Raw genomic sequence first — 12,668 nt, 5'->3', positions numbered from 1 at the left:
GGGAAGACCACGTGTTACTCGGGACGCCCGTCATAGGGTGGGGATCACTTTTCGGGAGCGCACGAGCCCCACCCGAGAACCCTGAAAGCTCTGCTGCCGCCGTTGAGGGAGATGCTGCAGCGCAACCCTTGACCGATGGAAATCCAGAGGACGGCGAGCAAGGATCACTCACGCTTTCCGCCCCAGAAGAAGGCCTGCCCCGCGAGTAGAATGACCGACGCCACCCTAGCGGTGTACACCCCAGCCCCTTTGTGTCTAAGTCGTGCCCTCGGGCGTGACCCTGGACGAGTAGTGCGAGACCTAGCCGTACCCCAAGCTGTACCCCCTTTCCGCAGTAATAAAGTTGTTTGTGCCTGTTGTGTGTGATGTTGTGTGCTGTGTGCTGCTTGTTTAAATATCTACTGGCAGAAGGTAGGTTCTGCCCTATATACGAATTAAACAACTTAAACATCATGTAATCGTAACCCTAACCTACCCAATCAACACGTGACCCCCCGGAACGTCGCGAGGGCCTCCCGTGGCCGGAACCCCGTAGCCGCTAGTGTCGGAGCACATCCCGTTGAACAAGATCTTCCCTAAGGAGAACAAGAAGTAAGCCAGAACCGAGGGGGAAGTCAAGAAGGAGAACAACTACCACCACCCCCACCCCTCGGAGACCTGGCGCAGATCATCCATAACCAGACCCTCATACTGGAAACACTGGCCAACGCCATTGTTAACAGGCAACCACGAGGGCAGAATATGAACGACAAGCTGACGGCCTTTCTAAGGACCAAGCCACCTACCTTCGCCGGATCCTGCAACCCGTTGGATGCTGACGACTGGTTGCGAGTAATTCAGAGGAAGCTCGAACCATTCGAATGCCAGGACCGGGATAAAGTCCTTCTGGCAGCCCACCAGCTCACCGGAACAGCATTATCTTGGTGGGAAAACTATTGTGCCGCAGCCGAAGATGCCTCTACCATCACCTGGGGAGAATTTGTAAGGGAGTTCCGTCGCTACCACATCCCTTCGGCCACTATGAAGCGCAAGGCAGATGAATTCCGCGCGCTACAACAAGGAAGCATGACGGTGGAAGAGTACACCCACCGGTTCATAGAATTGGCCCGGTACGCGCCGGAAGAAGTGAACGACGACGATAAGAAGCAAGACATGTTCAAGAAGGGGTTAAGCCCAGAACTTCGGACCTTGCTTACCCCACAAATCTATCCGGACTTCAACACCCTGATGAACAAAGCTATCCTCACGGAAAGGGCCAAAGCCGAAGAGCGGAAGGACAACAAGCGGAAATTCCTGGAGAGCAAGGCCCGCCAGCAGGACCGCTTCCAAAAGCCGAGGAACTCCAACTACACAGCACCAAGGTCTCAGGCTCCGATGCAGTATAGGACTCAGTCGCAAGTGACAGGACCACAGGCCCCGTCCAGGAGCCAGAATACCACGAGGGCCCCGCAGAGCAATACAAGCCAGGTCACCCCCGACAACAACAATGTTAGGGCCTGCTTCAACTGCCGTGAGGTAGGGCATTATATTGCCAATTGCCCTTATGCCAAGAACAAGCCGGCCACATCCGCCTTCTCCAACTCCGTGAATGGACCCAGACCAGCCCTGACCGGTGCCAACCGAGTGCCTGTCCGCAACAACGACAACAGCCAGCAGACAAAGCAGCCCCAGCAATCCTTTGGACGAGCCCGCGTCAATCACATCGACGCGCAGGAGGCTCAAGAAGCTCAGGGCGTAGTGCTCGGTGAGTACTTAGTCGACTCAGCTCTGGCGACAGTATTATTTGATTCTGGAGCATCACACTCGTTTATATCCTCGAGCTATGTGGAGAAACACAAAATACCTACAGTACTACTAAAAACACCCCTATTAACCCGGACGCCTGGGGGCGACATCAATTGCCAGTTAGGGTGTCCCCGGGTAAGGATCAATTTAAGTGGGGTAGAATTTCTAGCAGATTTGATAGTACTTAAGTCTGGGGGAATAGACGTAATCCTTGGAATGGACTGGTTAAGTCGACACAATGGACTCATAGGTTGCACCGACAAAGTGGTACACCTAACAAACCCCGAAGGAATACAAGTGATCTGTCATACCCGGGATAGTAAGTTTGACCCAATGGTGTTTAGCATGGAAGCCAAGCCCTTAGAAGGAGTCCCGGTAGTAAACGAATACCCAGATGTCTTCCCCGAAGAGCTTCCCGGTATGCCACCGGATAGGGATATAGAGTTCGTCATTGACCTTAACCCCGGAACCTCCCCTATAGCCAAGAGACCCTATAGGATGGCGGCCTCGGAATTGACGGAATTAAAGAAGCAACTAGAAGAACTACAACGGATTGGTTTTATCAGACCAAGCTCGTCACCATGGGGAGCCCCGGTTCTGTTTGTCAAAAAGAAAGATGGGAGTATGAGGATGTGTGTAGATTACCGGGCACTTAACGAGGTCACCATTAAGAATAAGTACCCCCTCCCCAGGATTGATGACCTGTTCGATCAGCTAAAAGGAGCCAAGTACTTTTCCAAGATCGATCTAAGGTCAGGATATTTTCAGCTCAAGATTAGAGAAAGTGACATCCCTAAGACAGCTTTTGTCACCCGCTACGGGCAGTTCGAGTTCACCGTAATGTCCTTCGGACTAACCAATGCCCCTGCTTACTTTATGAACCTCATGAACAAAGTATTTATGGACGAGCTGGATAAGTTTGTTGACAACATACTTATCTACTCCAAGAGTATTCAGGAACATGAGCAACATCTGCGGGTAGTACTGGAAAAACTGAGAACACATAGGTTATATGCCAAGTTCAGCAAGTGTGAATTCTGGCTGGAGAGAGTAGCTTTCCTTGGTCACATCCTGACCGCGGAAGGCGTAGCAGTGGACCCAGAAAAGGTCGAAGCAGTCTCCAACTGGCAGCGACCAACTAACGTCAGTGAAATCAGGAGCTTCCTTGGGTTAGCCGGATACTACCGGAGATTTATCGAAGGATTCTCTAAGATAGCCCAACCCATGACGGAACTTCTTAAGAAGGAGAAGAAGTTCGCTTGGACAGAATCCTGTGAGAGAAGTTTTCAAGAATTGAAGCAAAGGTTGACAACCGCTCCAGTGCTGACCCTACCGGATATTCATCGGGGCTTTGTCATTTATTGTGACGCATCCCGACAAGGATTAGGGTGCGTACTGATGCAAGATGGGAAAGTCGTTGCATATGCCTCCCGCCAACTCAAGACTCATGAGCAGAACTATCCGACCCATGACTTGGAATTAGCAGCCGTAGTGCATGCCCTCAAGATTTGGAGGCATTACTTGATTGGGAATAAGTGTGAGATTTACACTGACCATAAGAGTCTGAAGTATATCTTCACCCAGCCAGATTTGAACTTAAGACAAAGAAGATGGTTAGAGCTAGTCAAGGACTATAATTTGGAAATCCATTATCACCCCGGAAAAGCGAATGTGGTGGCCGATGCCCTAAGCCGGAAATCCTATGGACCCAAGGATGACAACCTGCGCGAGGAAATGGCACGATTAAATGTGCACATTGTTCCTCGAGGTTCCAGCCATGTGCTAAGCGTCCAATCAACACTAGAGGATAGAATTAGAGAAGCCCAGAGCTCGGATCGGGAGTTAATGAAGATCCGCAGACAAACTGGAGAAAACAAAGCACCAGGATTCCGAGTAGACGATAAGGGAACGTTATGGTACGAGGATAGAATTTGTGTTCCCCAGAATGGAGATTTTCGGCAATTAATCATGGACGAAGCCCATAACTCGGCTTACTCCATCCACCCAGGATCCACCAAAATGTATATGGACATAAGACAAAAATATTGGTGGAATGAAATGAAAGCGGATATTGCGCGATTTGTGGCGCAGTGTGATACTTGCCAAAGGATCAAGGCCGAACATCGAAAGCCGGCAGGATTATTGCAACCCCTACCCATTCCAGTTTGGAAATGGGATGAGATAGGCATGGACTTTGTAGTGGGACTGCCCAGAACACAGAAAGGACACGATTCCATATGGGTAATAGTAGATCGACTCACTAAGTCGGCTCATTTCATACCTGTACGAACCACTTACGGTGGAGAAAAGCTGGCAAAGCTTTATGTGGAGAATATAGTAAAGTTACATGGAGTGCCTAGCAGAATTGTCTCAGATAGAGGGACCCAATTTACGTCTAGGTTTTGGAAAAGCTTGCATAAAGCTATGGGTACTAAGCTAGACTTTAGCTCCGCATACCACCCACAGACGGATGGCCAAACCGAAAGGGTGAACCAGATTATGGAAGATATGCTGAGAGCATGTGTCCTGACCTATGGAAATGATTGGGAGCAAAGCCTACCTTACGCAGAATTTTCGTACAATAATAGTTACCAAACCAGCTTGGGCATGTCGCCATTCGAAGCCCTCTATGGAAGGAAGTGCAAAACCCCTTTGATGTGGTCAGAAGTTGGAGAACGTACCCTAGTTGGACCCGCACTCATAAAAGAGGCAGAGGAAAAAGTAGCGGAAATCCGCGAGAAATTGAAAGCGGCTCAATCCCGACAAAAGAGCTACGCAGACAAGAGAAGGCGAGAAATAAGTTTCAACCCAGGAGATTTTGTTTATCTCAAGGTCTCGCCTATCCGAGGAACGCGGAGATTTCAGGTACAGGGAAAATTGGCCCCTCGGTACATTGGACCGTATCGAGTTCTGAAGAAAGTCGGAGCAGTGGCATACCGACTGGAGTTACCAGAAGAAATGTCAGATATACACCCAGTATTTCATGTCTCGCAATTAAGAAGGTGTTTAAGAGTACCCGAGGGAGAACACGTGCCGGTAGAAACAATAGACCTGCAACCGGATCTGCGGTACCAGGAAGTGCCGGTCAAAATTCGGGACACCGTCACCAGAAGGACAAGAAACTCCGAAGTACGGATATGCAGAGTTCAGTGGAGCAGACACGGAGAAGAGGAAGCGACCTAGGAGCGCGAAGAGGCTCTAAAGAAGGAATTTCCCCATCTGTTTAGGAGCCAGCCGAATCTCGAGGACGAGATTCATTTAAGTGGGGTAGGTTTGTGACACCCTGAAAATCACAAAATTAAACTACGCGTTAAGACGTCCTGATCGAAAACTTAGTCGTTGTAAAACCCTGACTCCCTCCGTTTCACCGCCACACGGACGGTCGACGCGAGCCTGACCATCTCCGCACCATCCACGCGCGACTGTGTTCCGCAATCGGCGCCGGTGCGACGCGGTTCGTCTCGTGCAGCGTGCGCGCGTGGCCGACCGGCCGCGACCGCTGCCGCAATTAGCGCCGGCGCTTCTCGTGCCGCGCGCGAATCTCCGTGCGCGCGTGGCCGACCGGCCGCGGTCGCCGCCGCGACCGGCGCCGACGCACCCCCTCTCTCTCTTCCTCTCTTTCCTTTCTCTCTCCCATTTCTTTTTCTTTCTTTTCCTTCCTTTCTTTTCCTTTCTTTTTTTTTTTTCCTTCCTTCCTCCTCCTCCCCCTTCCCTCCTCCTTCCCTGCGCGCCCGAGCGCCGCTGTGCACTGCCCCGCCTGGCCGTGCCGCACGCGCGCGCGCGCCGCGTAGCCGCGCGCCACGCCGCGCCGCGCCTCGCCCCTGGCCCGCGCCACGCGTGCCGTGCGCGCACACGCCCGCGCCCGGCGCTGCAACGCCGCACCGCCCGCCGCGCCGTACGGCGCCCGCGTGCGCCTGCCCCCGCGCGTGCCGCGCCGCTCGCCGCTGCCGCGTCCTGCCCGCGCGCGCGCCGCCGCTTCCTGCCCTGTGCTGCACAGCGCCGCCCCGAGCCACGCCACGTCGCGACGGCCGCGTGCGGCCGGAGCGCCATTAATGGCGCCCGCACCGCCCGCCGGCCACCCCACCGCTTCCCCCATCGCGGCCGCCTATAAATGCCCCCCCCCCCCCCGCTCCTCGGCACCCCCGCAGCCCGCGCCACCACTCCCAGCTCTCTCCCCCAAGCTCCCCTCGCCGCCCCACCAACCCGCTCTGCCCGACCGCCGCTCGCCCGTCGGCCGGCCACCTTGAGCCGCCTCCGCCCGGGGTAAGGCTCGGGATGAGGTCCCCTACTCCCCCTCTCCCTTTTCCCCCATGTGCCCGAGCCGCCCGAGCCCCTAGGCCGCCGGATTTGGGGCCGGCCCGAGCTCCCCCTCCCTCCTCTGTTTCACGGATGAGGGGAGGAAGAAGAAGGGGCAATTTTGCCCTTAGCCCCCCCTTTCCTTTCCATTTAGTTAAGAGCCCCTCCACCCTTGTATGCATTGCAGAAAAGCCCCTGTTATTTTATTTCTTTCAAACTAAGTTCCCCCCCACTATGTAATTTTATTTCCAAATAGGCCCCTCACACTTTTCACTGCCCCCTAACATTTCTAGGAATCACAAATAAATCTTTATTCTTTCCGGATAATTACGAACAAGCCCCTGGACCCCCGTTTAACCCCTGAAACCACCTTTAACTCGTCATTTTATGTGCGAAACGACCTCCGTTCGACCCAAAACTTTATCACGCCCTTTCTAGTATAGTTCTAGCCATGCCATTAAGAAACCACCCAGAGATATTGCCCCGACCTCCGTAACTAAATTATTTCCGATTCAAGCTCGACGATAAAAGCTTTTACTTCTTGTGCTTGATTGTGTGCCTGTTTGATTGCGTCGTAGGACACGGAGTGAACGAGGAAGGACCCGAGCGTGACCAAGCAAACGAGGATCAGTACTGCGACCCCGAACCCGAGGGACAGTGCTTCGACCAGGACTTCTCGCAAGAGTTTGACGATGGCAAGTTCAATTCCGCCCTTTGATGCATGTTTCTGTCCTAGTTTTTATAAACACAACCCAGTGGCCTGTTTTATAAAATTGCATGGTTTTGCGTGCTGAAAACATGGTAGGATAGCCACCCTTGTTTGAGATAACCCTACCTTGACCACCTGATTTTATAAAGAAAATGTGTGTGTGTGGGAAGGGATACAATGTGGTTTTGAAAGACGAGTTAGACGGGATGGATGGCATTTCTGTGTGAATTGCCGTTGGTGTGCTCGTACCTGTGTGGTTGAGCGAGAAAGGGGAGATATCCATCCTGTCACCCCTAAGGACCGAGTTGATGTGACATCTCACCTAGCTTCTTGTCGTGCGAACCACTTGACCGTTGTATGGGCAACGGCTTAGCATAAATCCCACTAGTTAGCCTGATAGCCATCAGGAGAGCTGAGAGCAACGGGTGATCAAGGAGACGGGATAAGCTCTGTGTGACTTATGCCCCGGTTAAACCTCGGTGATAGGTCGAATGACCCCTTGATGGATCCCGTGGTGGCTAGTCAGGTCTAGCTAAGGTGGGTAATGGCTTTGTTGGGATCTGCACCGGCACTAAGGTGTTCGTGCTGTGGTACCCCACCTGTGGGTAAAGTTGCACACCTCTGCAGAGTTAAAATCTATTCGAATAGCCGTGCCCACGGTACTGGGCAGGTTACGGTGTGGTCACATAACTAGTGTTTCACTCTGGGAATGGATGGGCTGGTGTGAGTTGTTTGGAAGGTGTCCGGCAGTTGTGCCGTGTGCTACGGCGGACGGGGAGTCCGGTAGCAGTTTAAAACTTGGATCCTGTGTGGATCAACATCGTGTGCTCCTTGGTATTGGAAAACTTGCTTTAAAAATGTTTTCAAAATGAACCCTTGCATATAACCGAGTTTTCCGCAAATAAACCCTAACCGTATTCCTTGGATTGTCCTTTGCATTAATCTCTGTTATACCCCCTCCGTGGGTGTGATTGGACTTGCTGAGTACGTTCGTACTCACCCCATTCCTATTTTTACAGTGGAAGACCCAGACTACGTCCCCGAAGACTACGAGTAGGGTTTCGTCCTGCACCCAGTCTTGCCTGTGGTTGAGGCCACCGTTGGATTCCGCATGGCGCAAGACTCTGATGATTCTCTTTTCGTAGCTAGTGTAGTAGTGTGGGTTCTGGTTGTAATCCTCGCGATAGTGGCGCTTCACTGCCCATTACCGCGTAGAGTTGTACGGTGATGTACCATCTGATGTAATAAAAGTGTTATCAGCCTCCTGGGACTGATAAATCGACACTTTTAAGTCTTCCCTGATGGGGGGACGCTTCACCGCGCAGAGCGCGGATTCCGCGCGCGCATGGCCGACCGGCCGCGGTCGCCGCCGCGACCGGCGCCGACACGCGCCTCCTCTCTTTTCTCTTTCTCTCTCCTTTTCTTTTTCCTCCCTCTCCCATTTCTTTTCTTTCTCTTTTCCTTTTCCTTCTTTTCCTTTCTTCTTTCTTTTCCTCTTCTTCCTTCCCTCTTTCTTTCCTGGCTTTCCTGCCCGAGGCCGCACGCCTCCTCCCCCTGGCCGAGCACCACGGCCCCCCCCCCACGCGCAAGCGCACGCCCGGACCCCCTCCCCGCGCGCTGGCCCCGCCCTGTGCCCGGCTGCCCGTGCCCACGCGCGCGCGCGCGCGTGCACCGCGTGCCGCGCCGCCCGCCGTGCCGACCGCGCACGGCCGAGCCGTGGCGACGCGCCGCCCGCCGCTGCACCCCGCCTCGCCGCCTGCGCCGCCCCCTGTGCGCACAGCACCCGACCCCCCACGTGCTTGACGTCGCCTTTGGCGCTTGCCGCCCGCCGTGCCACGACACGGCCGCCATTAAGGCCCCCGCGCCGCTCGCCGGCCCCCTCCACCGGCCTCCACCGCCCGCCGCCCCGGCCGCCTATAAATAGGCTCCTCCGGCACCTCCGGCACCCCCACAATCCGCCACGCCGCCTAGCCCTTCCTCTCCCCACGCCTAGCGCCGCCCCTCCGAGCTCCCGCGGCCACCTCCGCCAGCCTCCGTCGCCCGACCCCCTCGCTCCACCTCGGCTCAAGGTGAGCGGGGGAATCAATTCCCCTTGGCCCCCTCTTCCTTTTCCCCCACGCGCCCGAGCCGCCCCGGGCCTCGGCCGCCGAGATTGGGCCGGCGCCGAGCCCCTTTCCCCCCCTCCTCTGTTCCTGCGGCAGGAGGAAGAAGAAGGGGTGGTTTTGCACTTAACCCCCCCTTTTTTTCCCTCTATTTAGTTAAAAGCCCCTCCACCCTTTGACCCCTTTGCAAAAAGGACCTATTCCTTTTGCTATTTCCAAAACTAGACCCCCCCCATGATATAAGTTTAATTTCAAGTGGATCCCTCGCACTTTTTGTTGTGCCCCTTATGTTTCTAAGATTTACAAATAGGCCCTTCTGTTTCTAGAAAGTTTACGAGCAAGCCCCTGGACCCCCGTTTAAGCCCTAGAACCCTCTTTAGCGCGTCATTTTATGTGCGAAACGACCCCCGATCGACCCGAAACTTTACCACTCCATTTCTAGAGTAGTTCTGGCCATGCCATTAAGAAACCACCCGAAAATATTAACCCTACCTCCGTAACTAAATTAGTTCCGATTCGAGCTCAACGATAAAAGCTTTTAGTTCTTGTGCTTGATGGTGTGTCTGTTTGTTTGCGTCGTAGGACACGGAGTGAACGAGGAAGGCCTCGACTGTGATCAAGCGAACGAGAACCAGTTCCGCGACTCCGAGCCCGAGGGACAGTGCTACGATCAGGACCTCCCGCAAGAGTTTGACGATGGCAAGTTCAATCCCGCCCTTTGATGCATGTTTCTGTCCTAGTTTTTATAAACACAACCCAGTGGCCTGTTTTATAAAATTGCATGGTTTTGCGTGCTAAAAACATGGTAGGATAGCCACCCTTGTTTGAGATAACCCTACCTTGACCACCTGATTTTATAAAGAAAATGTGTGTGTGTGGGAAGGGATACAATGTGGTTTTGAAAGACGAGTTAGACGGGATGGATGGCATTTCTGTGTGAATTGCCGTTGGTGTGCTCGTACCTGTGTGGTTGAGCGAGGAAGGGAGATATCCATCCTGTCACCCCTAAGGACCGAGTTGATGTGACATCTCACCTAGCTTCCTGTCGTGCAAACCACTTGACCGTTGTATGGGCAACGGCTTAGCATAAATCCCACTAGTCAGTCTGATAGCCATCAGGAGAGCTGAGAGCAACGGGTGATCAAGGAGAAGGGATAAGCTCTGTGTGACTTATGCCCCGGTTAAACCTCGGAGATAGGTCGAATGACCCCTTGATGGATCCCGTGATGGCTAGTCAGGTCTAGCTAAGGTGGGTAATGGCTTTGTTGGGATCTGCACCAGCACTAAGGTGTCGTGCTGTGGTACCCCACTTGTGGGTAAAGTTGCACACCTCTGCAGAGTTAAAATCTATTCGAATAGCCGTGCCCACGGTACTGGGCAAGTTACGGTGTGGTCACATAACTAGTGTTTCTCTCTGGGAATGGATGGGCTGGTGTGAGTTGTTTGGAAAGTGTCCGGCAGTTGTGCCGTGAGCTACGGCGGACGGGGAGTCCGGTAGCAGTTTAAAACTTGGATCCTGTGTGGATCAACACAGTGTGCTCTTTGATACAAGAAAAACTCTTTAAAAATGCTTTTAAAACAAACCCCTGCATACAGTAGAGTTTTCCGCAAATGAACCGTAACCTTATCCTTGGATTGTCCGGTGCATTAATTTCTGTTATACCCCTCCGTGGGTGTGATTGGACTTGCTGAGTACGTTTGTACTCACCCCACTCCTACTTTTACAGTGGAAGACCCAGACTACGCCCCCGAAGACAACGAGTAGGGTTTCGTCCTGCACCCAGTCTTGCCTGTGGTTGAGGCCACCGTTGGATTCCGCATGGCGCAAGACTCTGATGATCCTTTGTTCGTAGCTAGTGTAGTTGTGTGGGTTTTGGTTGTAATCCTCGCGATAGTGGCGCTTCACTGCCCATTACCGCGTAGAGTTGTACGGTGATGTACCATCTGATGTAATAAAAGTGTTATCAGCCTTCTAGGACTGATAATTCGACACTTTTAAGTCTTCCCTGATGGGGGGACGCTTCACCCGGCCCCGACGCCGCGCCCCCGGCCCCCTGCCGCGCCCCGGCCCGAGCAGAGTGAGTAGCTCTGTCACCCTTTCTCCAATCCAACCTCCCTAAAAACTTTGTAGCAACAAAACCATGAAAAAAGATCACCTCAACAACTGTGAAGTGCCAAACTCTCTCTTTCTCAGGGCCCTGCCGAGCATGCCATCACACACTACTAATTTTCTTGCTCTAGTAAATTATGCTTACGAAGATGTAACGTGCATTTCAACTTCCTGCACATCATAATATTGTTCCAACCTTTTATTCCGGAGATTCCTTTATGTGGCTCCGCTTCCTCCTCCCACAAAAATTCTGTTGATCTTATTATGATGCCGTCAAGTGATGCCCCCTGATTATGATGCAAGACTGGCGTGCCGGCAGGACCAAGGGTCCGGGGCAAGCCAGGTGCAGCAGTGGCCAACCCACGATGTAGGGCGGGCATAGTAGTGGAGGTATAGTAGTGCAGGTATGGCCGGGGCTGAGCTTGGCAGGGCTGTGGCAAGCTGAAGGCTTAACACAGTCCGAGCTGCCTGCAATGGCACCAGAACCAGCTGCTAGAGTTGTAGAACAATTTTTTACTCGTAGCAAAGCACACGCATCATATAATAACACCACATGACAGCCTTCATGCATGGCTTCCTGAGATGAGATGATGGCAATCTTGCTTGTTTGGTTACACACCATACACCATAATAATTCCTTTATTTGTTTCTTCTCATCTGAAAGATGGCACCTTTTTTCTTTGTTTTCTGTTTGAAATAAAGAGCTGCCTGGGGTGTGAACAACTGTACTGTCACCTCACTCGGCAAAGAGCCTCTTTATTAATTTGTGATCTCTGTTTTGGTTTGTGTGTGTGTGTGAGTGTGCCTCCTTTGATGTAACATATGTAACATATATTATTAAGTCACCTAGGAATATTAAAGCAAAATTGAGGCTTCCATTGCAGGTACTGCCCCCGGCCCGCGCCCTCGGCCGTGCCCCCGCCGCGCCCCGGCCGCCGCAGGTACTGCATCCGATCATGTTCCACCAGCTGATGCACGTTTCTTTAAAAAATACACCATGTATCTTTAGGAGTTGTTATAGATCATTCTGCTGTGTTGATATAACATGCCATATTCCTCGCTCTCGTGCATATACGTAGGGCAATTGATATTACTCTGTCTCCGCTGTATATGTTAGAGGATGGAAGACCGTGCGTGGATGTACACTGGCCGCCCAAGTCAGGTTGGGATGACTAGTGAATGGATCAGGAAGACCGATGCTTTCTTGGAAATGGCGTTTGGCGAAGCTGCTAAAGGAGCGAATATGATTCTCTGCCCATGCAGCAAGTGTGCAAACAGGAAAAGACAGAATAAGAAGAATATGGGGGAACATCTTTGCAAGAATGGATTTACGGCAGATTATACCCGGTGGATCTACCACGGTGAAGCCAATCGTATGAGAGAGGATGTGGTGAGACCACGTGTCGAGGATTATGATGCTAATGCCGGTGTAGCGGACATGTTGGATGACTATGGGGAGGCACGGTTCGCAAAGGGACAAACGGCGGAGGAGCCAGAGTCGACCGCAAAGGCGTTCTACGACATGCTTGCCATATCACATAAACCCCTTCATGGACATACGACGGTTTCTCAGCTTGATGCCATTGGACGCATAATGGCGTTAAAGTCGCAGTACAGTCTGAGTCGAGGCGCCTTTGATGCTTTATTGACAGTTATTGGCAGCCTG

The sequence above is a fragment of the Panicum hallii genome, chromosome 3, assembly GCF_002211085.1.
Source record: "Panicum hallii strain FIL2 chromosome 3, PHallii_v3.1, whole genome shotgun sequence".
Taxonomy (NCBI): Eukaryota; Viridiplantae; Streptophyta; class Magnoliopsida; order Poales; family Poaceae; genus Panicum; species Panicum hallii.
This window is presented reverse-complemented; position numbering follows the sequence as displayed.